Source organism: Dermacentor silvarum, chromosome 4 (genome assembly GCF_013339745.2).
Source record: "Dermacentor silvarum isolate Dsil-2018 chromosome 4, BIME_Dsil_1.4, whole genome shotgun sequence".
NCBI lineage: Eukaryota > Metazoa > Arthropoda > Arachnida > Ixodida > Ixodidae > Dermacentor > Dermacentor silvarum.
In genome coordinates, this window is record NC_051157.2 from 97,622,611 (window position 1) to 97,647,790 (window position 25,180).

Below are 25,180 nucleotides of genomic sequence, written 5' to 3' on the forward strand. Positions count from 1 at the left end.
ATCTGCAGGGGCTGCGGCGCCCGCAATCCCGACCAACACCATCAGTGAACCCCCAAGCGCAAGCTGTGTGATGAACCCCACCCCACGGCGGACAAAGGGTGCACAGCCAAATACAAAATGCCATACGTCATCCGGAAACGCCTCTGGGAACAACCTACGCCACAACAATCAACACTTCAACCAAGTGATTTCCGGCCTATGGACACCAAACACCGCTCCCGCTCGCGCTCGGGAGCAGGAGCAGGTCATTCCCCGTGAAGATCCACGTCGACCCCAAGAGGCCGACAGATTTCAGAAAAGGTGAGCTTCGCAGAGGCTGTGACACGCGTCTCGCGAAAGGGTCCAGTCACGTCCCCCCCCCTTACACCTAAACAAAATACAATGCTGTCATTGATCAACTTAAGAGAGAAAACGCAGTTATGCGCGACTTCATTCAAAAACTCACACAGGAGGTTCAGAGTCTAAAGCAACCCAAAACAACAACCCACACCCAAAGCCCCAGAACCCCCTAGCGTCACACCTTCAGAGGAGCCCCCGACGCCGGCCCCAGAAAAGAGAGCCCTCCAAGGAGGAGCTACGGGGAAGGTGCGTTCCGAAGTCAAAGACATGCTCGTGTCGCTACAGAGCACCGTCGAAAGTCTCCAAAACGCTCTGCTCGACGTAATGCAAAGAGTCACCGCCATAGAAAACAACCTCCAGACCCTTTTCACCTCACCCACCCCCGTCAACCCAGCTATAATCAAGGACACGGTGATATAATCATGACACGGCTATAATCACCGACACAGTGATATGGCAGTGGAACTGTCGAGGCTACCGCCACAAACAGCCCGTTCTTCGTCAACACCTTCGCACATCTTCACGTCAACCGGATGTACTCATACTCATACTGACAAATAATACCGTGACCCTCTCGTCGAGATGGCACGCCGCCCTGCGCAGCTCCCACCTCGACGACCAACTCTGGGCTACCCAGCAAGCCTGCGAGGCGGCGAAGAGGCAAGACATCGATGTCCCCACGTGGGAGGCTTAGGCCCAGCCAGCTAAACTGCTGGTTTAAGTAAAAGTTTGTTCCTCCTGCTCCTCCTCCTAATGATAATAGCATAATGAAATAAGCAATATACAAAGATCGTACGATGTCAGGTGGAAAATAAGTTTTTGTCTTCATGATAATGTGAATGCCAAATGCCATCTTTTTCACAAATCGGGCGTATCCATGAAATTTTAGTTCAGTATCTAAGATGACGCAAAAAACCGTGCTTTGTTCGAAATCTATGATGTAATCGCCATTGTGAACATAAGGTCGAAGGTCGGTTGAAATTCGTGGGGAATGGAACACCATTGACGTGGTTTTATTGGGATTAATGTGCAGATGAATATTTTGGCACGATAAAGTAATATTGTTTAAGTCGGCGTTAAGGTTACACTACAGCGTGGCAATTGGTTTACTGGATGTAAAGATGGTGGTGTCATCTGCATAAAGTATGCACTTGGTCTTAGCAAGAATAGTAGATAGGTCATTAATAAAGATCTGAAATAAAAGTCGGTTAAAATTGATCCCTATGAGACTCTTACGTTATTTAGCTTGGATGACGAGCGATGGCCGTTAACCCGTACCATTTGAGGTCAGTTTCTCAAGTAGTTTTTAATAAAGTTTAGGGGAGGCGCAGATATACCGAATGATTGAAGTTTATACAATTAGTATGTGATGGTTTCTTGTGTCGAAGACCTTCATCAGATCGATAAATAACTTGCTTAATTTCTTCAGTTAAATTATTGAGTGCCAGTTGAATTGAATATCCTCAGCGAAATCCGAATTTCTGAGGAGACAGAACGCAAAATTTCTCTAACTAGTGTATTAATCGAGTGGGGAATAGCTTTTCAATCACTTACCAAAAAGGGATTAAAATTGGCCTGTAATTCTCTACTGTAGTCTGATCACCTTTCTTGAAAACAGGCACTGTTCTATCAGCTTTAGGACAGCCCGGAAACACCCCTGCAGTGACCAATTTGTTAGTGATTTGTTCCAAAACATAGGATATTTCATTCGAAATTAGTTTTACTTTACCAGGATCAATATGGTCTACGCCAGCGCTTGTACTCTTCAGAGATGTGTTGACCTGATGAACTTCATGTGCAGTCATCGAATGCAGATAAAAGGAATGATTACATCGAGGTATAGCAGGTAAAGGGCATGCCGGCTGCTGCGTATCCGTAGATGCGCAAAATTGCTCCCTCAATGACAGAAACAGGAAACAGATGCCGACCAAGGTGAAAAAAAAGAACCTTTGTCGACGTCTGTTTCCTGTTTTCGCCATGATTCTTCCCAACTAGACTAGATTTCATCTGATCCTCGACTTCACGCTTACTGAATGCATTAGATATTTTATCAGGATGAGTATACATTTCGTCGCCTTGTTTTATTTCTATTGTCGTCTCTGATCAATTATTTTTGTTCAAAAGCTCTAGTACTTTTCCAGCAACGCGTCGTGTTGCTTGTGTTTTTTTACAGTAAGATCCTGGTAAATTTTGCACTTAGCACGCCCTAATAAAGAAGATAACGTTGCAGAGTATTTCTGTAACGGGAATTTAGTGTAAGGTTAAAAGGCTGCGGCTAATTTCTTACCGTCACTGCTGACCAACATATTAAGACATAGAATGAATCGCTTTGGCCAAGTTCATGTATCCACGAAGTCCGATGATGATGATGATTATGATGGTTTATTAGCATCCCCTTTGAAATGGGGTGTTGATAAACAGCTGCAAAGTCTGTAAAATACCCAAATATTGGTAACTCATTAAAACCTAATTAGTCAGTTATGCATTTCGATTTCTCGCGCACGTAATTAATGCCCGCCTCTTCGAGTAGACCATCTCAAGGACGTGCTCAAGAATCAGGCTCAAGAATCGTGCTATCTACTACAGGTGATTAAAAAAACACCTGAAAGCTTCGCAGAAACACCTGGTATGGATTGCATAAAAAGTCCGTGTATCCAAATAGTCGGACCAACTTAAATCACTGAGTATGGGGCAATGTGTACATAAGTACAGTTCTTCGCCGAATCTCTTTGCCGCTGACATTGGTCCACGAAGCATACCCATTCCCGTAGATGCGGGAATGAGTATGCACCGCTGTTCAATGAATCTGTTTGACGCTGAATCGGAGCACTGATTATGTGCCAATTGTTCTGTGTTGGTCTTCACTGAACCTTATTGATGACATTTTGGGTTACTGTGTATGTTACACTGATTGTGCGGGAAGCGAGGGAAGAATTCTCTGCGGTCATATGTACCGGCGCAAATCTATGCCGCAAATCTCGCCTACGTCTTCTCGAGTACTACAATGCCTCATGGATCAATGGGGAGGTTTATACGGAATGGTAGGTTTCTTGTTCTCCGCAAGAAAAGTAGAGAAGTACCTATCAAAAAGGGGTCAGGCAAGCAGACACAATCTCTCCAATGCTATTCACTGCTTGCATTCAAACTCTTAGACTGGGAAGGCTTAGGAGTGAGGATCAACGGCGAATATCTCAGCAACCTTCGGATTCCAGAGGTCCTATGCAGCGACAATGGGGACGAATTACAGCAAATGATTGAACACCTTAACCGAGAAAGTTTAAGAATTGGCTTGAAGATTAATACGCACAAGACAAACATAAGAAATAGCCTGACAAGGGAACAAGAATTCAGGATTGCCAGTTAGCCTCTAGAGTATGTAAAGGAGTACGTGTATCTAGGTCAGTTACTCATAGGTGACCCTGACCATGAGAAAAAAATTTACAGAAGAATAAAATTAGGTTGGAGTGCATACGGCAGGCATTGCCAAATCCTGACTGAGAGCCTACCACTGTCGTTGAAAAGAAACGTGTACAACCATTGCATTATACCGGTGCTAACATATGTGGCAGAGACTCGGAGGTTAACTAAGAAGCTCGAGAATGAGTTAAGGAACGCACAAAGAGCGATGGAACGACAAATGTTTGGCCTAACGTTAATGAGACAGGGAGAGAGCGGTCTGGGTCAGAGAGCAAACGGGTATAACCGATATTCTAGTCCGACATTAAGCAGAAAACGTGGAGCTGGGCAGGCCATGTAATGCGTAGGATGCATACCCAGTGGACCATTCGAGTTACAGAATGGATACCAAGAGAAGGGAAGTGCAGTCGAAGACGGCTGAAAACTAGGTGAATTGATGAAGTTAGGAAATTTGCCAGCGCAAGTTGGAATCAGCTAGCGCAAGACAGGGGTAATTCAAGATCACAGGGAGAGGCCTTCGTCCTGTAGTGGACATAAATATAGGCTGGTGATGAAGATGATGATACATAATGGAAACTTGCTAAAGTTGTTCCTATATTGAAGCCAGGGAAACAGCCAACAGACGACGCCTCCTTCAGACCCATATTTCTGCTTAGTTTGGTAGGGAAGCTATTCGAAAAAATTATTCACAAACGACTAAAATGGTTCCTGGAAAGTACGAAAGATTACCCGGAAGAAATAAAAGGCTTCCTTGTGGACCTTAAAGAGGTCCATAATTCATAATTTCATTGTCTTGGTCTGATCAATTGAAGAGGGATTGGTTTGTGGAAACACACCTGCTGCATAATTTTTGGGAATTAAGGCAGCATATGACTCCGTGTATCATAAAGTAATACTTGAGGCTTTGGAAACCCTTGGTTTTGGAGGTTGGCTTTACGCATGGGCTGCAGACTATCTTCAAGAACGCCAACTTTCAGAGGCGTACCAACTATTTCTCGAGTGGGGGGGCAAACCGCAGATCTGACTCTCTCTCTTTCTTCACACACACACACACACACACACACACACACACACACACACACACACACACACACACACACACACACACACACACACATTTATATATATATATATATATATAGAATTACTATTATAATAAGTGAAAAAGCCTGGAAATGCATCTGTCAGGTATTTTATTTGTAACGTAGACCTATTTCTCAATAACAAATGGTGAACCATCGAGGCCCGAATAATTATTTGAATTTGCATTTATTTCTTGTCGCTATAAAATCTATATGTGATGCAGGGACAAATGGCATTGAGTGCCCAGAGGTCCCTGATCCAACCCAGTAGCAGCAGTACAGCTCACAAAAAAATGCACATTTGATGCAGTCAATTTTACTAATTAAAGAATTTTACTTTGTGTTTAAGTCTACAGCATAAATGTATCGCTAGTTAATGTAATAGTACTGTCGGGGTTATACAGAACGAAGTACAATCAACATAAATTACTGTCAATACTAAAAAGAAAAAGACGGCAGAGGTGTGCGAACTTGGTGAATTACAACCCGATTTTTAGTGAAGCTGTTTTTTTTTTTGAACAGTTGCACTAAATGTTTCAGTTTCATGTAAGTACATCGCATACTTTGAAAAGTTACCCGTATATTAGTGTTCCGTTTTAAACCTTGCACCCGTGTAATAATTTGAAGCACTTCTTGCTGGAAATTAAAAAAAACAGTAATTCAACAATACACATCTTACATCGTCAGAAAATTATTGCGATAGCAATTATATGGACACTCAAAAGCAGATTTCTGCCGTCGGTGTCGCCGTCGCCGTCGCCGTGAGGTTCCGTATGACGTCAATGGAGATGAAAGCGTCGCCGCGCGCCGAACGCTGTATGTGCGAGTGAAAGGGCGCGAGGGACACGCGCTTTCACGGGGAGTGAACGCACGGCGGAGAACAAACGCGCGTTCTGCTCTCTGCTCCCTTAAGGGCTGCAGAAGTAGGCGTCTCTTTCCTCCTCTACAATCACCATATATGTAGAGCAAACGTGCCTTCTTCCGACGCACGAAAGGCCGTGGGGGGGAGGAGGAGGGAAGGGAGGCAACGTTTAGATGCGGCACCAAGTGCCTATTTATATCAGAGGCTCCGGCAACAGTCACCAACGCCGCACGCATTTTGAGCGAACGCGGGCAAGACGCCGACGGCGTCGACAACAGTTCGGCGTGTTGCCGGTGCTGCTGCATGTCCAAGTTTATACAGCTGATAAAGCTGCTATCATTACTCCGTATAGCTCTCTTCAAATTTGCTATCGCAAGTGATGCTTCACCTTTAAGGTGAAACTGCGACAACATTTTTTTTATTATCCCCACATATAAACAAGATGCCTTGTGTAGCTCACCGAGGACACCGGAGAAGCAACCTATACGCACCCCGTATGGTGCACGGGAACAAATGGGAAAACAAGGGTTTAGTAATTATCTGCAAGACTTGCATTTAAACCAGGAAAGTGACATTTTCGCAACGCACTGCGCTTAAAATTCTCCCTATTTTCATGGAATTTCAAGTCCATATCTCATGCAATTATTTTAGGAGTCGGGGAAAGCGGCGGTATGGCACCCTGGAACACTTCAATATGTAACTATCTACAAATGCTTGCAATGAACCTATACAAAAAAAAAAGCATTGATCGCTCGTCACTCAGGATATTGTTTCGTACTTCGAATAAATATTAACACCGTGTCCCGCATAGTTTACTGAGGATACCGGGATCAACAACATGATGCCATGTAGGGAAAGCGAGTATTCAGTAACGGTTTTTCAAGTACGTAAGCAACCACCGCAGTTCAAATTTTTGGAACACGTCACAATATGGTGCTCTTCATTTCTTCAAAATATAAAATATCTGCTGTTCTTGCTCCTGCCGGAAAACAAGTTGTAGGGTAGCCCTTATTCAGAAAAGGCCTTAAAATGAAATCGATAAAAAGTGACACAGGCCTTTAGAAAAAATTCAGTTAAGTGTTCTATTGGCACTGAAATGGCTCTGCACGTTCGACCGAGGTCACTTTCACGAACATACCATCTCGCAGACCCTCATGTAATGTCCCGTTCTGGGACCTTTCAGGTATCATGAATAAATGAACTTGCATATAAAATCCTAATCCTTTCTAAACAAGAATATTCCAGTGCTATCTATGACAACCACCAGGCTAATATGATGAATTCCCTTGAATCGGTTCAGAACCGTGCTGCCAGGTTCATTCTCTCTGACTACTCCTATAATACAAGTGTCTCAGCCTTAAAATCCCGGTTTTGTCTTCCCTCGCTCACCTCCCGCCGCAAAAGTGCTCGTCTTTTTTTTTATTTTTTAGGTTCTTTCATTCGCTGCCCGCAGGTAACCAAATCATCATTCCAGCGCATCTTTTCTCCCGCCATACGCATCCCAATGTTGTGTATCTACCACGCGCCCATTCCACCACGTATCAGCGTTCTTTTTTTCTGCACACAGCCCGAGAATGGAATACCCTTCCTTCTGACATCGCCCTCATCACCGACATTTGCCGTTTCAAAACTGATATCGAAGACCATCTTTCAAGTCACGCCACCTCAGCAGAACTGATAGTTGGGTGAGTTGGTACGAATTCATAGTGAAATCTTTTCCGTGTCGATAGTGCGCGCTAAAAGATTTCACTATGGATCACGCCACCTAACCTGTCCCGCCATTTTTCTACGTGCCCACCCCTCATGTAATGTCCCGTTCTGGGACCTTTGAGGTATCATGAATAAATGAATGAATGAATGAATAAATAAATAAATAAATAAATAAATAAATAAATAAATAAATAAATAAATAAATAAATAAATAAATAAATCACGACTTATCACGAAGATAAGTCGTGATTACACAAAGAAATTTGGCAGTTACACCTGTAAGTGGTTTGATTGGTTTTTATGATGGTGATAAGATATATATTTATACTGGAACGCTACGTAGACTATCTCTGGACGGACATTCAATAGCTCCAGCATTTGATAATCCAATCATTTCGTGCAGTAAGGCACACCCATCGTTGGGCCCGGCCGATTAAAATACTTCATCCGGACCTCTCCCCTCGCCCGAAGTTTAAGTATATCAAGCCGATTGTTTTGTTTTTTTCAAGTATGGTTAGGCGGTAATTTGTAACTGCGGGAACCGTCCAGCGCCAGGACTTCTGCGCAATGCAAGCGTGTATGGCTAATCTGGCGCGTCGCCCGCTACTGCGCGTCACGAGGAGGCACAATACTAGCTGCCCAAACTGGGGATACGTAGTAAAGAAAATCATTATTAACGTGGTGACTCTATTAAGAAATCAAGTTTAGCTTCAGCTGTAGTTTTGTTGGACGTTCCAATGTGTAGCTGAAAGTGCCCGCTTTCGAAAGTGGGGGGGGGGGGGGGGGGGGCAAATGGCATGCTTTGCCTCCCCACTTTTGACAGTGGGGGGGCAAGTGCCCCCCCTGCCCCCCCGGTAGATACGCCTATGTCAAAAACACAACCTTTAAAAATTAAATCGTGCGGTTTTACGTGCCGAAACCACGATCTGAATATGAAGCACACCGTAGTGGGGTACTCCGAAATAATTTTGACCGACTGGGGTTCTTTAATTAACGTGCACCCAATTCAGTGCACGTGCATGGGCGTTTTTGCATTTCGCCCCCATCGTATTACCGTCCCAGTGGCCAGGGTTTGATTCCGAGTGCTTTGTGCTTAGCAGCACAATGCCAAAGCCACTACGCCACCACGGTGGGTATACCACCACCATTTGTGCCTTTTTTCTTTCGCCCTCATCGTTGTCACTTTCCTGGCCCTCAATCTCTGCGATCCTTCAAAGCGTACTTCAGGGCCATCTGATAGTTAGTCGCTGACAATGAAAACGAAGTGAGGCGGCGAGAAAAGAGCAAGGAAAGAGTGTTACAGTATTTAAACTTTCATCGCGGTTCTCTTCCTTGCCTCGTCCCTTTGTCGATACAAGCATTCGCAAGAACAGGTGCCAAGAGCTAAAGCCGAAATAACTAAACGCAGATTACTGCAGCCCAGATCTGTGTGTCGTGTGCCATCTTATCCGCATCTGCAGTAATTCGAACAAAGTATGTACATATGCCAGAAACGAGAGCTTCCACCATGGAGCTCGAGTCTGATTGAATGTCAACTACCACTGTTGTTCTTCGCTACTTGATTCTGGTGACAGAGGAAAACACATCGTGAAGCAAGCCAGTTGTCACTGATACCACTGCCAGACCGTGTCGATTAATTTTTAGGTAGGCATTGCTTGTCAAAGGTGTTTCGGAATGAATGACTGATATAAAACTATTAATAAAAAGAAATAGCGGCAGAACCCATCTCACGATGACTGTCGACTGTAATGCGTTAGCACTGAATCAATATAGCAGCACAACGTATCGCCGCCGTCGAAATGAGTTATGTATGAGGCATGCACTGGCAGCAGGACTTCTCTTTCGCGCTTCCCTAAGAACGCTTGCCGCCATCTAGCGCCGGCACCGCGAAGCCTGAGCGTGGCCTCCGAAACGCATGGCGCGCCGGTGCGTGCGAATGCTGAGAAACACGTCATGCGGCAACCGCGCTCCTCTTTCGCACTTCGTTCTGAACAACTTACATCTTACAGTACGTGACCCATGTCGGCGTGAAAGAGGTTCCTTGCTGAGCGGCACATATGTACACATTTCTAAACACTCTGTGGCCCAAGCTGGTCCGACGGTTCGCTTTTGAACCCTGTTCCCATAGCGCAGCAGCCCGATGCGTTGTATACCCATTCGACAACGAACCACCCAGTAACTCAGGTTGGCGGGAAAACGGTTAGGTACAAACAAGTATACATACAAACATAGATAGCAAGCCCCCGGAAAGTGTGTTAAGTACCCTAAGAATGCGAACGCGTAAAAAAAGAATGCCGCTATAGCTTGGAGTCCTCAGTCAGGGCTCAGTTGGTGGATTTCTCCAGACACGTACTCCTGGACGTCGTCCTCTAGGTACAGCGTTGGTCGTGCTGTACTTTTCTTAATGGGAGCGCGCCTTCGCCGAGGACACTTCTAGGCTCTAGCGATATCGCGTGTAGCAAGTCAGCGAAAAATTGCTCTATGCGTACACGTCCCCGCTCGCTATCTATCACGAAAAGAAAAACAGTGGCACGCGATCGATGCTTACCGCGACAGAGAGCACTCGAACGTGCTATCTTTTGCAAAAGAAGCCGCGCTCCTGGCGATCGCCGTACAGTGTATACAGCTCAATCTGCCCTTGCGCTGATCTCTTCCGCTGGCCCTTCAGTTGCGTGTTGCCGGTCTATTTGCCTCCAGGATGTCGATACATGTCGCCAGTTTATCGCTTCGAAAACGTGCCGCCACGCAACGTGCTCTGCCATATACGAATGTGATTCAGAAATCGTCCGCACCTTCACCTTAAATGTTAGCCAGATTTCACAGAAAGAGAGCTGTTTTCGGCGTTAGCATGTAGATATTCGACACATTTTTGTCAGCAAGATCACGTTGCCTCAGTTGGTCACCCACGACGGGGACGAACTCGCATTGTTCACCACCCATCTCACTACGATCACAGAAGCCGAAGAAGCAACCATCGCACTTACCAATATTACAGTCCCCCCTCCCCTCCCCATACATTTAATTTATTTTCGTCACTACGATGTATGAAACCAAGGTGTAGTATAAGTACGCACTCGGAAGCCCCGAAGTAAAAACTGCCGGAAGACCTCCTAGTAGGAAACAAAAAGAGGTTCAGATACAATTATGGCAAACAGTAGCAGCTAAACACCACATAAACAGTATCAGCAAAGTAATATCAGTAATAATGACGCAATACAACGCTAAAAAAAAACTGTAGGGAAACATCTGTAACAGCAACGAGAAGAAAAGAAAAACAATGCAATACTTCTTAAACTTAATAATCATTATGTGCTAACTAAACCATACTACGAGTTCGGTATAATTTGCTTATAAACTATTCCTTGGCTTTGCGCTCGAAGGATCAAAATATAAATGCCTTGATATCAGATGGGATGCAATTCCACAATGATATGCCTGAAAACATTATTGCAAATTTCACATAATGAGTCCGATCTTTGGGAAGGAGTAGGCTGTGATGTGCGGAAAAGCTTGTGTTAATGAGGATAGTGAGAGAACCTTGAATACTTCACTCGGTGTTTATGAGGAGGAGGAGGCATAAACATTTATTTCGGAACCAGCACTTTAAGATGGCCGGGCCTAAGCCTCCCATGAGGGGACGTCGAGGGCTTGCCTCGCCGCCGCCTCAGGTGTTTATGAAACTTCACAAACATAGTTTATAAACATAGTTTATAAACATAGTTTATAAACTTTAGGTGTTTATGAAAGGAACATGATTATTAACTGCCTATGACTGAATGAGATTCGCAAAGGTAGGGAACGAAGTATAGAAGAGTGCGATGTAAATGGCTGAAATGTCCTCAATCGTAATGCCTGCTTTTGTAAAACTTCTAGTTAGAGATGCATGGAGTATGTACTATCCCATGATGACAGGCAGTATGAAAGAGGACTGTGAAAATACGCATATTACAAAGAGAAGAAGACGCTCGATTAAAAAAAAAGAGAGCGTGGGATGATAACGACGTGAATACCAAAGGAAAGTTTTTGAGTGAGATATTGGGCATGGCGGTGAAATTTGAAGCGTTCATCTAAAACAACGTATAGTATTTTTGTTGATTCAGATTTTATGATTAAGTGACTGTTAAGTTTCACTATTAAAGAATGTATGAGTGATGTTTGCGGAGAATCAAATACCATAGATACGTGTCACTATATCTCAACACCTGTGAGTGCCCTCGCATACCTATACCTTCCCCCGGCCTATATCCTGCACCTCAACAGCGGGGAACCGCGATGGCCTGCTCATCATTACAGAACCAGCGCCGACTGCTCTGGCGAGCTAAAGGGCCGGCTAAGGCGACAGGGATCCTGGGCTGAGGATTCCTCCCACTGACGTCCTCTGTAGCAAGGAGAAGATGAAGCCTCCGGCCGATGTTGTCATTTATTCGATAACCGCCTTTCTCTCTCTGCGTCAACAAGCTGAATCCTCATTTCACTTGAACGCTTATAATGTTGAATTCTGCCTTGAAAGTTTGTTCGCTTTCTTTTGCATGGCTGATATATACTCGCCCTTTCTTCTTGATATAATGTATATTGTTCGTACTCACGCGTTGGGCGTAAGGTCTTCGATGAATGTCACTACGAGTACGCTTACAAGAAATAAAAAATAAAGAATAAATTTCTGCAAAGTGTCCTTATTTTAGGGAAGATCACAAGTGGCGCAGCCGTGGTTTTGCAAAATGTGACTCGGTGGTTTCATCATAGCATGTACGGTTCCCCATAGGTAGCCGTGACAGGAAAGACGGCGTCGTCGTACGGCAGGCCAACCTCAGCATGAGTAATATCTGGACTAATATCGGTTCACATGCAGGTTAAGGGGATCATAAGGACCCTTAAAAGGACCATTTTCCAAGAGTTGAAGGCCTGAGTGTTTGCTTGCTTTAGAATGCCACGTAATTCGTCGTCATTGACGAACACTTAACTAGGGTCGAGCGGATGCTGTCGAAAACCGGCGTCCTGCGTCACGTAGAGCTGGTGCAGGATTTCCAACGCCATGTCACCACACCTGTCCATTCGCTTCTGCAGTCTTTGTTCGCTTACAAGTCCTTGGTCCACGGTTCAAGACTGACCTATTAGAGCTCAGTCAAAGACTAACATATTCGGCGTTATAGAAGTGCAAACTATACCGATCTATAGCTTAACATTTCTTCCGGTGTGCCTCGAACAGACGGCATTTGCGATTTATATGTTTGCTATAGTGTGCTATGTGGGGTGAAGTTTAGTATGTGACCTTCGTACCCTGACCTTTGTTGGAGAGTATGTTTGTGCGACGTCGCGGGAAGTTCATGGAAGGTTAGCGGCTAAGTGCAACGAAGAAAAAATTCCGCCCGTAAGGCTGTGAAGACACAACTGAAAGTTAAAAAAAAAAACTTGAGGCAAATTCAACAAGAGAGTTCAAGGTATAGAAATAAGCGCGGTGAAACGCCTTCGTGCCATCGTTACAAAAAAGAAAAAAAAAACAATATGCGCAGAAAAGCGAGAGAGAGAAGCTCCTCATTGAATCATAGAGAGGTTCACCTGGGGGTACGTCTCACACGCTACTTCTAGGTGGGAATGCTGAGAAAGCAAATGATACGCACATTGCACGTAACAGACACCACAAGAAATACAGAACACACACCTCAACAGGTAACATACAAATTAAAGAAGAAAACTGCCATGACTGAAATTTAAAATGTTCCTGAAAAAAATACAGTACTATTTCATACCATCGTTTCATTAGCGAATTAAGTGTTTACATAGTAATGTGTTCTTTGTAATGGTGTTTTTTGGCACACGTGAAAAATACAAAAAGAAATTTCGCGTTTCAGTTCTATGCATCATCAATGTTCAAAGGGCAACGTAGTTCCATTGCTCCAAGTTTTGACTTGGAGGTTCTCCCCAGGTTCTCCCCCTCAATATATATATATATATATATATATATATATATATATATATATATATATATATATGGGGGGGAGAACCTGGAACTGCATATATATACATGTATATATAGATCAGCGTCGTCTGCCCATCGCCACAGTAATTCGCGGTATACGGCGTGCATGCGTAAAGGTCCTAACATGTTACGTATCGCTGTAATAACGTACCATGTACTAAGCAAAAATAAAAGTCCCCAATCCCGCCAGTAATCAGACAGTTACGCCCGAAACTATATTCCGCTGTGCGTGGATATTACCTGTCTACGCTCCCTACCTTTGGCACTGCTGCAAACGACATGTGAGATGGAGCAAAGAAAGTTGTGTTCGTTGAAGGGCCCAAGCCTGGTAATACAGCGCTGAATGCCGGTTTCAAAAGATGGAACTCACATGAGATTAGAAAATACGAAAAAAAATATCCTTTGGCTAACTTGACAAACAATTCATAAACAGCAGCGTGAAGGGCGAGACATTCTTATTGAATGACTGGAGGCCATTGTATAAACAAGTTGACTTCTCCAAGCGTTTGTAGGAAACTGGTGGCTATTTGCAGCATGCGCAGCTGTCCTGCACCGGAATAATACGGAACAGCCTCAAATTACGTCGGTATTTTACCCTAGATCCTAATAAGTGCGGTTATTCCTCATATTCGAACAGAAACAAATATTCGACAATTTCGAACAGTGAGTCGTTGAAACCAATATTGGCATACGGGCTTCTTAACCTTCACACTTGCTCAATGTAATCCGTTTGCGTGAGAAAAGCATGTGGTATAGAGTTTCCTACAGCTTTGAACATATATCTCGGTACGCCTTTAAAACCGCATATTTGTACCACGAACAAACAGGACATGAAAGGCACACAAGCGGCGTACATGGGTGCAGTGTGCATCGTTTTGTGTCTTCACGGCCCTTTTCATTATTCGGGCTGAAAATACTTATTTTTGTAGAGTACTAGCCGATCAACAAACTTTTTTTGGGGGGATCTTCCTTTTATATTAACAGGGTGTCACAACTATAAGTCCACAGGGTGTTCCAGCAAAGTACCTCGAGCGGCCAGTCGTGCGGCAATTTTACGTGTATTCGCGGGCTTCTTTCACGCTCGGAAACACACTTTTATGTAGCACGTACTGAGAAACAGAAATCAGTATCGGGAGTTTTTCATGTTGCTCTACAATTTTCTCATTTGCACTTTTCATGTAATTATAATAATTGATAAGTTGATTAATTAAGACTAATTATGTAATTATGCGGAATGAAAAAAATAATCTTAATATCTCCAAGCAATGGAAAAAAACATTACCTAGGTTCTGGTTTTCTACGTGGCATTTGCATATTTTTAAATCTTGGTGCATGATAGTTGGGACACCCTGTATACCAGCCACGAAATTACTTGCGTGTAACAAATGTCTGCGCATTTAATTTCGCTGTTGAGACCGCAGTGTGTGTTGGGGGCCGGATAATGTAGCGATTCTATTTCAACGACATTCCTTCTCGTGCTTCGTCATTGGTCAGAGCAGCTCTCCGCCCGCGTTATCAACCGGATCAACCGGCCGTGAACGAGGGATGGTAAGAGTGACATTGAAATCGAGCGGAAAGAATAGCTGCGTCATACCAGCCGATGTCTCAGCATTCCTGCGAATCCCATTTTGAAGTTTTGGGTAATTGAGTTTACGGTTGAAAAAAATGTCACAGTTTCGCCCTAAGGGCGAAGCAATGAATGCGATAGCAACATAGCAATGCCACACGAAGTAAGGTGAGCGGCTTTGGTAGCAATATGAATTGTAGCAAACATGAGCTGATTAAGCAAGCAGGTCTGCTGCGGCGTAAGTAGACCGACATGAAGAGAGACTCGATGACCACGAGAAGGCGCGTGTGAAACGGCTGGTGCTGATGAGAAGCGCTTCCCGTGGGCAGCGCGTGCGAAGGGACACACCTGTAGCGCTGCACTGCCGATCCGGGCAGCATTGCATGTGTAGCGTGCGTTGGAAAATGTGGCCCGACTATTACTAACTGAATGAACAAGCGTGGTGTGAGCGCGCACAAACATGAAGAACACACTGAATGACTGCAGACAACGACTGTCAAAACGCTGGCAGCAAGCGCATACGCCGCAGCGGGCGAAGGTACGTGCGGTCTATCGCTTCAACGGAACGGAAACTGAGCGGCGAATTCACAGCGCATACAAAGGTCAGAGCCGTGTGGAGATCAGAGACAGGTGCGGGCGAGTGACGAGCGCGGTTGTTGGCAGAGTAGAAAGTGCGCCCCCCCCCCCCCCCCCGCTCCTCGCGCTCGCTTCCCGCTTCCTTGCTTGCGCGTGGGAGATTGAGTGCGTTCGCTATCCGTGATAGCTTGCGTCCCCGCACGCTTCCGCTCGGGCATACGGCGCACGAAGATTTTATCTATGCGGAAACTCACGGACGCGACGGCGACGCCGACGGACAGAAATCCGGTTGAAGTGTCCATATAATTGCTATCGCAATAAAAAAACACGGTTTTATCAAACAACTTCAGCATCGAAGCTTGCTTCACAGTCGTGTTAAAACAAGTTTGTTATATCCCTTTAAACTATAGTTCCGGAAGCCTCACCATCCACTATCCTGACTCACTCACTTCTTTCTCCCAAAAGAACGAGGTTCCCACAAAGCTGTTGTGCGATATTACTTACACGTATGGAAATGGACTCTGCCTACAATGTTCCTCCTTTGAGTGTGTGACCTGATGTACCCTTCCTCTTCTCTTCTTTACATTGCTCTTTCCTCCTCTAAAAGCAGGTGATTGCGGTGTTCCTTTTCTACTCTCAATCAATCAATCAATCAATCAATCAAGAAACATTGAACAAGGCATAATACGAGAAAACAAACCCAATGAATAAAAAGAACAGTTATGAAAAGTGTGTACATACAACAATACGCAAAGTAAATACAAAAGAAAGAAGAGGAGAAATGCAGTTGAATGTGTGAAACTATGAAACAAGAATGCATAGTTCGGAAAAAGAACAATTACAGTGAGCTATGAAAAATATCGAGATCGTGAAATAAGCGTTACAAAGACTGAATTCTGTGGATGGTCGAGTGTTGGTGATGACAGGCAGGGGACATGGAAATGCCTATGTTCTTTGGTGATCTTGCGTAGAATACGAAACATTATACAACTAAGGAGTGCGGGGCAGGTGAGAATACGGTGATGGAGCTTGAAACGAAACAGAAGGTCGGCACGATTGCGTCGGCAGCGAAGTAAGGGAAATTGCAATAATCCAACCGTGCTAGAACAAGGTCCAGTGTCTGTGTTGGCGAAGCGGTGATGATGATATGATTAGAAACATTTTCTGCACCCAATCTATAATGTCACTGTTGGATCTAGAAATGCCATTCCAGACGACCGACGCATATTTGAGTTGAGGAAGACAGATTGTTGTGTACAACTTGCGGAACGTTGTAGGAGACTTCAATCCCCATGATAGTCGGCAAACAGAGCCCGGAGAGCGCCTACTCCTGACTACAACGCGCTTAGTGTGAGAAGAAGAGTGAAAAGTTGTATCAAAGAGTAGACTGGAGATAATTGATCTCAAGGACCATACACAATGGTAAAGAATGTCGCTCGTTGGGAATTACAACTACAAGAATACGACATCTGTCGAAAGCATTCACACGCAGACGCTCTATATATTCCGGTCACCCCTGCCTTCTGATCCTGTCCGCTCGTCTATTGCCGCCTGCGGTCAGGGGCGGATCCAGGTTTTTTCTGAGGGGGTGGGGGGTCAGCTTTTGTCGATGATGATGATGATGATGATGATGATGATAGTAGCCTCTCTCATTTACCGAAATTCACCGTTTCTGCTCACGATAAACCCGCGTTTTATACGGCTAGAGCAACACCTGTAGCCCGCCGTGGTGGCTCAGTCAGCTCAGGCGTTGCGCTGCTGAGCACGAGATCGCGGGATCGAATCCCGGCCGCGGCGGCCGCATTTCGATGGAGGCGAAATGCAATAACGCCCGTGTGCTTACGTTGTAGTGCACGTTATAGAACCCCAGGTGGTCAAAATTAATCCGGAGCCTTCCACTACGGCGTGCCTCATAATCAGAACTGGTTTTGGCACGTAAAACCCCAGAAAGATGAAGAAGCCCTATAACGAAGCCAGGTATCGGTTTCTCCGAGCTTATAGGAAAATGACATTACCCAATACAGCCATGTGCTTAGCGGCTGTGCCTGATAATACAGGGTGTTCAAAACTAAGCTTGATGCTTTTCTTAAAATTAGGCACTGGGAGGCACGCGAAGACCACCTGTGCAATTAAGTTATGTGGCCAGGGGGGCACAAAGTGAGATGATAATTATCGCTGTGAGCAGCCCAATTAACTAAAATTGAACAATTATTTTTTGTCGACTGCAGTAAGTGGGTATGTTTGTATTGAAAACTTAGAGGCAGTCGTGTTTATACACAGTATCTCTCGGAAGAATTATTCTAGCGGGTTCGTGCTCCGAGATATCCAACTCCAAATTTCAATTGTACTGCGCAGAGTTATCGACTCGACGCGAGAGCGGTTTATGCTTTGCGTTGCTGTGGAAGAGAGGCATTTTGAACATTTTTAGGGCATTGACATCTTGATGTGTGAAATGTTGTCATGAAATTTGTGCATGACAACACCAAACTTAAAGCGGCAGTATGAAATATTCGTTAGCATAGCTAAAAAGGTTTCTGCTGTTGATGGTACCGTTGTTGCTTTTGATTTCAATAAAACTTACAATACTTGGAAATAAGCAGTCACTTTATTTGCGTAGCCCAGGCAAGGACCATGCCCGGTCGTCTGGTCACCATTACGCACGCGCACTGCCCTCCGGCTTCTCTGCGCGCGCCATTATCTCGGCATGGCAGCTGCCGCCATCTTTACAGGCTGCGCGGTCGCGTGTTACGACAGCGGTTACGGGTTCTTCGATTTTTTTTTTATTTCGCCAGCCGTGAGGGCCGGGGGACAGTTATTATCTTTGCCAATGCCTCCACCGCGTTGTCAGACTAAGCGCCGTACCCAACAGCCGCGGCACATTAGGGAGGAGCTTTGCGCCGATCCTCACTCTCTTGCATGCGTAATCATGCAAACGACAATGAAAATTTGTAGTTGGATATCTCGGAGCATAGACACGCTATACTCGCGGACAACTTTCTGTGGCAATGAAGGGAAAGCTACGGGCGCGTGGATGCTGCACATGTGTTATCGCGCCAAGTAGTCCGGCAGCGTTTGACAGTGCTTTTGGTTGCTCGGAACAGACGCTGAATCGACGCAACTTCCACGTGCGACGATTTCGCATTTGCCCAGAGGCGGAAGGTAAAAGCCGCAAAATGAGTAAACTTTTAAACTCAGTGGTGTGTTCTGTCTTATTTAACTGTTGCTAATAAGCTGTTTATGTTTACTCTTCGCCAACATAAACCAACGTGGATTAAAACGCGGGACTCTTTTCAGAAGCACCCTCACTCGTGAGCGCTTTGCCTCCGTAGCTTTCCCTTCATTGCCACAGAAAGTTGTCCGCGAGTAAAGAAGGATTCTTCGAAGTGAAACTGTGTAGAAACACGACTGCCTCTAACTTTTGAATACAAACATACACACTTACTGCAGTCAATAAAAAGTTAATTATTCAATTTTAGTCAATTCGGCTGCTGACTAGCGATAATTATCATCTCACTTTGTGTCCCCCTGGCCACATAACTTATTTGCGCAGGTGGTTTTCACGTGCCTCACAGTGCCTCATTTTAAGAAAACCATAAAGCTTAATTTTGAACACCTGGTATATCTAGCCTGTATTGTTTCTTAAAATAAAATTTGGGATGATCTGTCGCAGGTTCGTTATAAACATTTAAGCACGGCTCCATCTTTGGAGTTCTGTTGGGACACCTTGATTTCCTTAAGAAGATTTCTTGTGTTCGGCTGAGACACCTTCGTTTGCTTTGGAGCAACGCTCCGCTCCAACGCGGCAACCACTACGCTGGTTGTTTACGATATGCGAATCACCGCGTATGAATAAAGTCCTTATATAAGAAAAGTACCGCAATCCTTTGATAAACGCCGCTTCTCTCTCTCCTGTATCTCCGATTGGACGATGATAGCGCGCGCTTTTCACTTCTTTATATTTTCTTTTTTTCCGTCTCAGAGCCATGTTGAAAGTCCTCTGCGCAGCCGCAGTCGCCGGCGGCGGCGGCGGCGGCGCGCGCCCGGCCTGAAAGCTTCAACGTGGACTTTCTAGGTGCGCCACCGTCGACTTGGCTTTTGCAAGCAAAAAGTAAAGAAAAAAGCAAGCGTTTAGGAGAGGAGGCGGCGGAGGAAAGAGTAGATGGCGGTACTTTTCTTATATAGGGATTTTACGTCTGAAGACTCACGACGCCACCTACAGGAAGAATGATGTGGCGTAGTAGCCGTGAGCGCGAGCCAGCTAGCGTCTTGATGTTTTGTTTCCCACGCGACGTCATCATTTTACACAAGGCGCGCATCTGCTCCCGTTTCTCTAACCACGCGACGATATCCCATGCCCGCGCAATTCATTTCTCTATGCCCGCACGCTGGCGTTGGCCGCTGACGTCACGCTCCCCATTTCGCAGCCGCTCGAGGTTTCGCCCCGCTCCGCTAGCACGGCCACTCAGATAAACGGATCCGGCGGCTTTGAGCCTCCCATGCTTAATGTATGACAATACAACTGCGAAATTACAATGGAAAACTTGTAGCATACGAACGGTACTGTGCTCGTACTGGATATTGTCAACGTGTAACTGTGAACACAATTGGTGCTACAGTTTAAAAAAATGTCGCCTATGCGTAGTCCTTATTTTAGCTATTAGTTGTTCTTATTTATATATGAACACTTGAGCGAGGGATCTCTTTTATTAAGCAGGTTGATCGCGGAACCGATGACAGCCAATGAGGCAACCGTTGACACCCCAATGGGGAACTAAGTTGATCAGGCGCGAAGGCGCTCGCGCCGACATCGGCATGCTTGGCAAAAGGGACGTCCCCTCGTTCATTCGACGCCACCGATGGTACGAGTAAGGCACGGCCGGCGCCAGGAGGTCCAAGGTGTGCATGAGAAAAATTAACTACGGAAACCTCGCGACACCACACCCCTACGAAATACAACTAAGCTTGTGAGCGAGCTAGCTTTACTTCTACATGGCTGTTACCACTGGTACTCGCGAAAAATAATTTTGAAGAATGTTGGTGGCCATATGTTTTGCGACAGGGCCATACCCCTGTCAGCGAGGGGGCGATGCAGAAATCTGAGGGGGGGGGGGGGTCAGGACATCCGGACATCCCCCCTGGATCCGCGCCTGCCTGCGGTGCCTTCATCTTCAACATTTCCGACATGCCATCAGAGCAGCGCAAGGACCCATGAATCTCATGTTTCTAGACTCACTGTCTAGCCGCCAGCTCCGATCTCTCGGACGCTCCGTCACCAAGCCACGCACAACATCATTCGAGATAACCTGCTGTCCTGCGGCCGCGAGTGGTTGCTTGTTATTCCCCGGCACCACGGTTCCGACATCTGCGCCACTTTACACAATGACCCACAGTGCGGCCACGCTGGTGTATTAAAGATATAATCTCGCCTCCAGCTTCGGTACTACTGCCGCGGTATGTATACCGTTTCGTTCGCCAGTATGTCCGGACATGCCCCATGTGCCAATGACGCAAGACGCCACCTCAATATGCCGCCGGCCCCTTGCAACCTTTACCATGTACTGCTCCAGTGTTCGACCACGTCGGCATTCACCTTTACGGTCCGCTTCCCAGCACTCCAAGCGGCAACCGCTGGGTTGTTGTTGCTATCGAACACCTCTCGCGCTACGCTGAAACTTCAGCCCCGTCATCTGCCACAGCAAAAGACGTTGGCAGTTTTGCGACATGTTGACAATGTATGTTTCATCTGGCCACTCGAAATGGGATTGAATTCTGGCTTTCTCCACATACGCTTACAATACTGTCACGTAAGGTAGCACTGGGTTCTCACCTTTATTTCTCCTTCACGGGCACGAACCTTCATGCACTATGGACACAATTCTACCCTACCGGCCGGATGCTTCGGAGTCGACGACTTTTTCTCGAGCAGCTGCATACGCCGAAGAATGTTGCCAGCTCGCTCGTTCGTTCAAATCCCAGGACCAATGGTGCCAAAAGCATCGGCACGATGCATCCACTAGGGCTATACATGCTTTGCTACCGGCACGCTGGTCTGGTTGTGGGTCCCGTCTACTCCTTTGGGCCTTTCCACCAAGCTACTCTCCAAGTACCATGATTCCTATCAGGTACTGCAACAAACATCCGCGGTTAGCTACTTCATCGATCCGATGGAAGCGTCTTCAGACCAGCGTTGTTCCAGCAGGGAAAGAGTACACGTCTCCCGGCTCAAGCAGTGCCACGACCATTCTCGTGTTCTCCTGCCCCTTGGTTGTCAGGATGGCTCCTCTTTCGGTGGGGAGTGATTGTACTGAAGGCGGTGGCCACGGTGCTGCTGAAACTAGAAGAAGACGGCAGGAAGCGCTTGCTCGCCAGCTTCGCCATAGCTCCGACCGACTTGCTTAGGCCTACCGTTGCAAAGCTACATCAAGTGCTGCTAGACAAACACCCGCATTGTAACAGTTTTTTCCCAGGACTGTTGAATACTGGAATGATCTCCGTGGTACGACCCGCTGTTTGTACTTGAAGGAATTCCTAAAGGCTATTGAATGCCCCTTCTCACCGTCTTTCATATATATGCTTTGTATATTAGTGTTCTTCACCTGTCTATATGACTTGTATCACTGTATGTGTGTTTTCCCCCTACTCCTGCAATAGCACAATTATGGGCTGCAGTATCTAAAGATAAATAAAAAAATAAAGTAAATAAATTTGATGATCAGTGGAAGCAAAACAAGGAAGAAGTAAAAAAAATGTGCAAATTATGCTTTCTGCAATATTTGTACACAAATCAGCTTGACATTATGTTGATGCGCACAATGCCCGAAAGGTACAATGAAATGATGTACAATGAAATATATCCCTACTCAGAAGGGTAGTAATATATTCCTACGCATCAATTCTTCAAGAGATAGATTGTCTTAAATTGAGGCAGAGGACCATGCTCCGGCCCTATCCCCATCTTGTTGGATAGTAGTAGAATGAGCAGATTTCTCAAATTCATTATATGTTGCTTTATTTTAAACTTCAATTTTACGCTCTAGCGATCATCACACGTAATTTGCAGAAGTGTTTGGTAGATATTTCGACAAGCAAAGAAATTTGCTGCTTGACAAAAAATAATAAAGAGACTTTGTTTGGTAAACTGTTAACAACACAGAACACGGCACACTTGAAATATCTTAACAATAACACTTGTGATAGGCCAATCTGACCCCATTCACATGTTATTTCTTTTGCTCTGTTCGCGTCATGCATGGAATGGTATTTGGATAGCGCAGAAAAAACACGGACACGAGAAGAAATGAAGACGAGCGCTAACTATCAACAACGAAATTTATTTGCGGAACCGGTCGTCCCGCAAGCTGTACGCGATAACGCACGTATACGCCGCTGACAAGCGACGTCTCCCTTAACATGAATGCTTGCAGGACGAGTCACCGGCGTGCTGTCAGGATGGCCGAGCGGTCTAAGGCGCCAGACTCAAGGTTCGACCTTTCCTCTAATAGAGGACTCGAGGCTTCTGGTCCACGAATGTGGGCGTGGGTTCGAATCCCACTTCTGACAAGAATTGTTTTGTTTCTTCTTTCTTTTTGCTTGCATAAACGACTCCTACGATTATTACTTTCTGACACGGTTCTGAAATGCACAAAAGCACGTATCCCCACAGACGTACTGCGTATTACCTGAAAAGTTTCAGCCTTCGCTTCTAACATGAACCTTTGAGATGTTACGATTTCATCGAAGAGGTAAAGTGGCGTCGGTTTGTATTGGCGTTTTGTGTTAGCACTTCTTTTCTCATTCTGTAACAGAGAGGTACAAATTGTAAACATTCCTGCAACAAAAGTCTCGTCAACACGTCGACAAGCTTTCACTGGGAGCTTCCTTCTTTTTTTATGACTGTGCGAATAAATTGCCGTATATATGCACTATCTGCAAGATTATGGAAGGCAGCATCTGTTGTCAGCAAGATAAGAGGGCGATAAAAAAAAAGGAAGAACACAGTAAGGGGGTGGGGATTGGAACAAGCTTGGAAGCTATATGTATAGAAACCTTTTTCTTAGCCTTCTTTTTTAACTATCCTATCCCAGCAGCACATTTTAGGGCATTTTGCCACTCACAGGTTGTTTAGAAAATCACATTGTGTACATAGAAGCATGCCATGTTGCAAAAACTGTTTTCACAAGGACGTGCCTCGAGAACTCGCCGCCACGTAATTAACCATAACATGCGTCCTAAAGCGATAAGATAAATCTAATCATCAAATCAATTGTATTTTTTCTTCATTACAAAGAGTGGCCACATAAAAGATGGTAAAAAAAGCCGGCAGATCCCACGCACTGCGGGAATCGATGTTATGCGAAGCATTGTGCGGCGAGCCTACCAAGTTAACGAAACGACCATGAGAGCACCAAGACGTAGGCGGCTCTTTAATGACCTACATGACACATGTGCACGTCATGACATTCATGTCATGAGTCCTCAGGAGTCCATTTAGCTATGCCTAAGACACCTTAAGGCGAAAGCCTTAGTCATGCTCATGACTATGACTTCGACCATCAACCTAGCTTTAGCTTTTCCTTCACTTAGTGCCCACGTCCGAACACATTCCCATGGTTTTTTAGTGCTAATCTTTTTTCGATGTGTCCGTGCCATTTTTGCTTAGTCATGCTCATGAATATGACTTTTACCATCATCCTTGAGTGTTGTAACCACGTCAGAACTCATTTCAGTGGCTTTTGAGTGTTAATCTTTTTTCGCTCAGTCATTGTCATTTTTGCTGAGTCATGCTCATGACTATGACTTCTACCATCATTCTTAGTGTTTCCTTCACATAGTACCCACGTCCGAACACGTTTCAGTTGTTTTTGAGTGTTAATCGTTTTTTCGCTCTGTCAATGTTATGACCTACATGACACGCATGTCATGATATTTATACCAAGACCTATCATTTATGCTCATCAACAATCTTGTCATACTATGCCAATTTTGGTACGTACCAAGCTAACAAACTACCATGAGAGCACGAAGACGTATGAGGCTGTTTCATGACCTACATGACAACGCATGTCTTGCTATTCATTGCATAATCTATCTTGTATGTTCGTCATTCACTCTTGTCATACAATGCCAATTGTGGTACATACCAAGTTAACGACACGACCATGAGAGCACAAAACGTAGGCCGCTATATATATATATATATATATATATATACTGCCAAAGTGGCAAATGTTCGCCAAGAAATGCTTCGCATTTAATAAACAACTTGACAAGGTAGCCACAACCGCAAATGACAGCATGGAACAGCAGTTGTACAAAATACAAACAACAACAACAACAACAACAAGACAGCAAGAGCTTGCACACATGTAAGCATAGACAATTGTGGAATCGCGTGCATGTAACACGGAAACTTGACCACAATACATACTCCTTTGGGGCCCACTAGGTCCCCAGGACTCGCACACCTTCTTTCTGTCGAAATTACAAGCTATTTTCGTTCTTTCATGCTAATCCCCTTCGCTACCATACCCCCTTTCACACATAATTCGTTTTTAATATTCTTTGGCCGCCAATACTCAGGTGCTCGCAGGTAATGCGGCGGTTTATGGTGCCCATCGGAACACACCCTTATCTTCTCCACTTCTACTATT

At 45.1% G+C, this 25,180-nt stretch overlaps 1 non-coding gene across 1 annotated transcript; it reads left to right on the forward strand.

Moving 5' to 3' along the window:
• Positions 1–22,973: 22,973 nt before the first annotated feature.
• Trnal-caa (transfer RNA leucine (anticodon CAA)) lies at positions 22,974–23,090 on the forward strand. The gene is made up of 2 exons: positions 22,974–23,011; positions 23,045–23,090. It is a non-coding gene; the product is annotated as a tRNA-Leu (tRNA).
• The last annotated feature ends 2,090 nt before the right edge of the window (positions 23,091–25,180 follow it).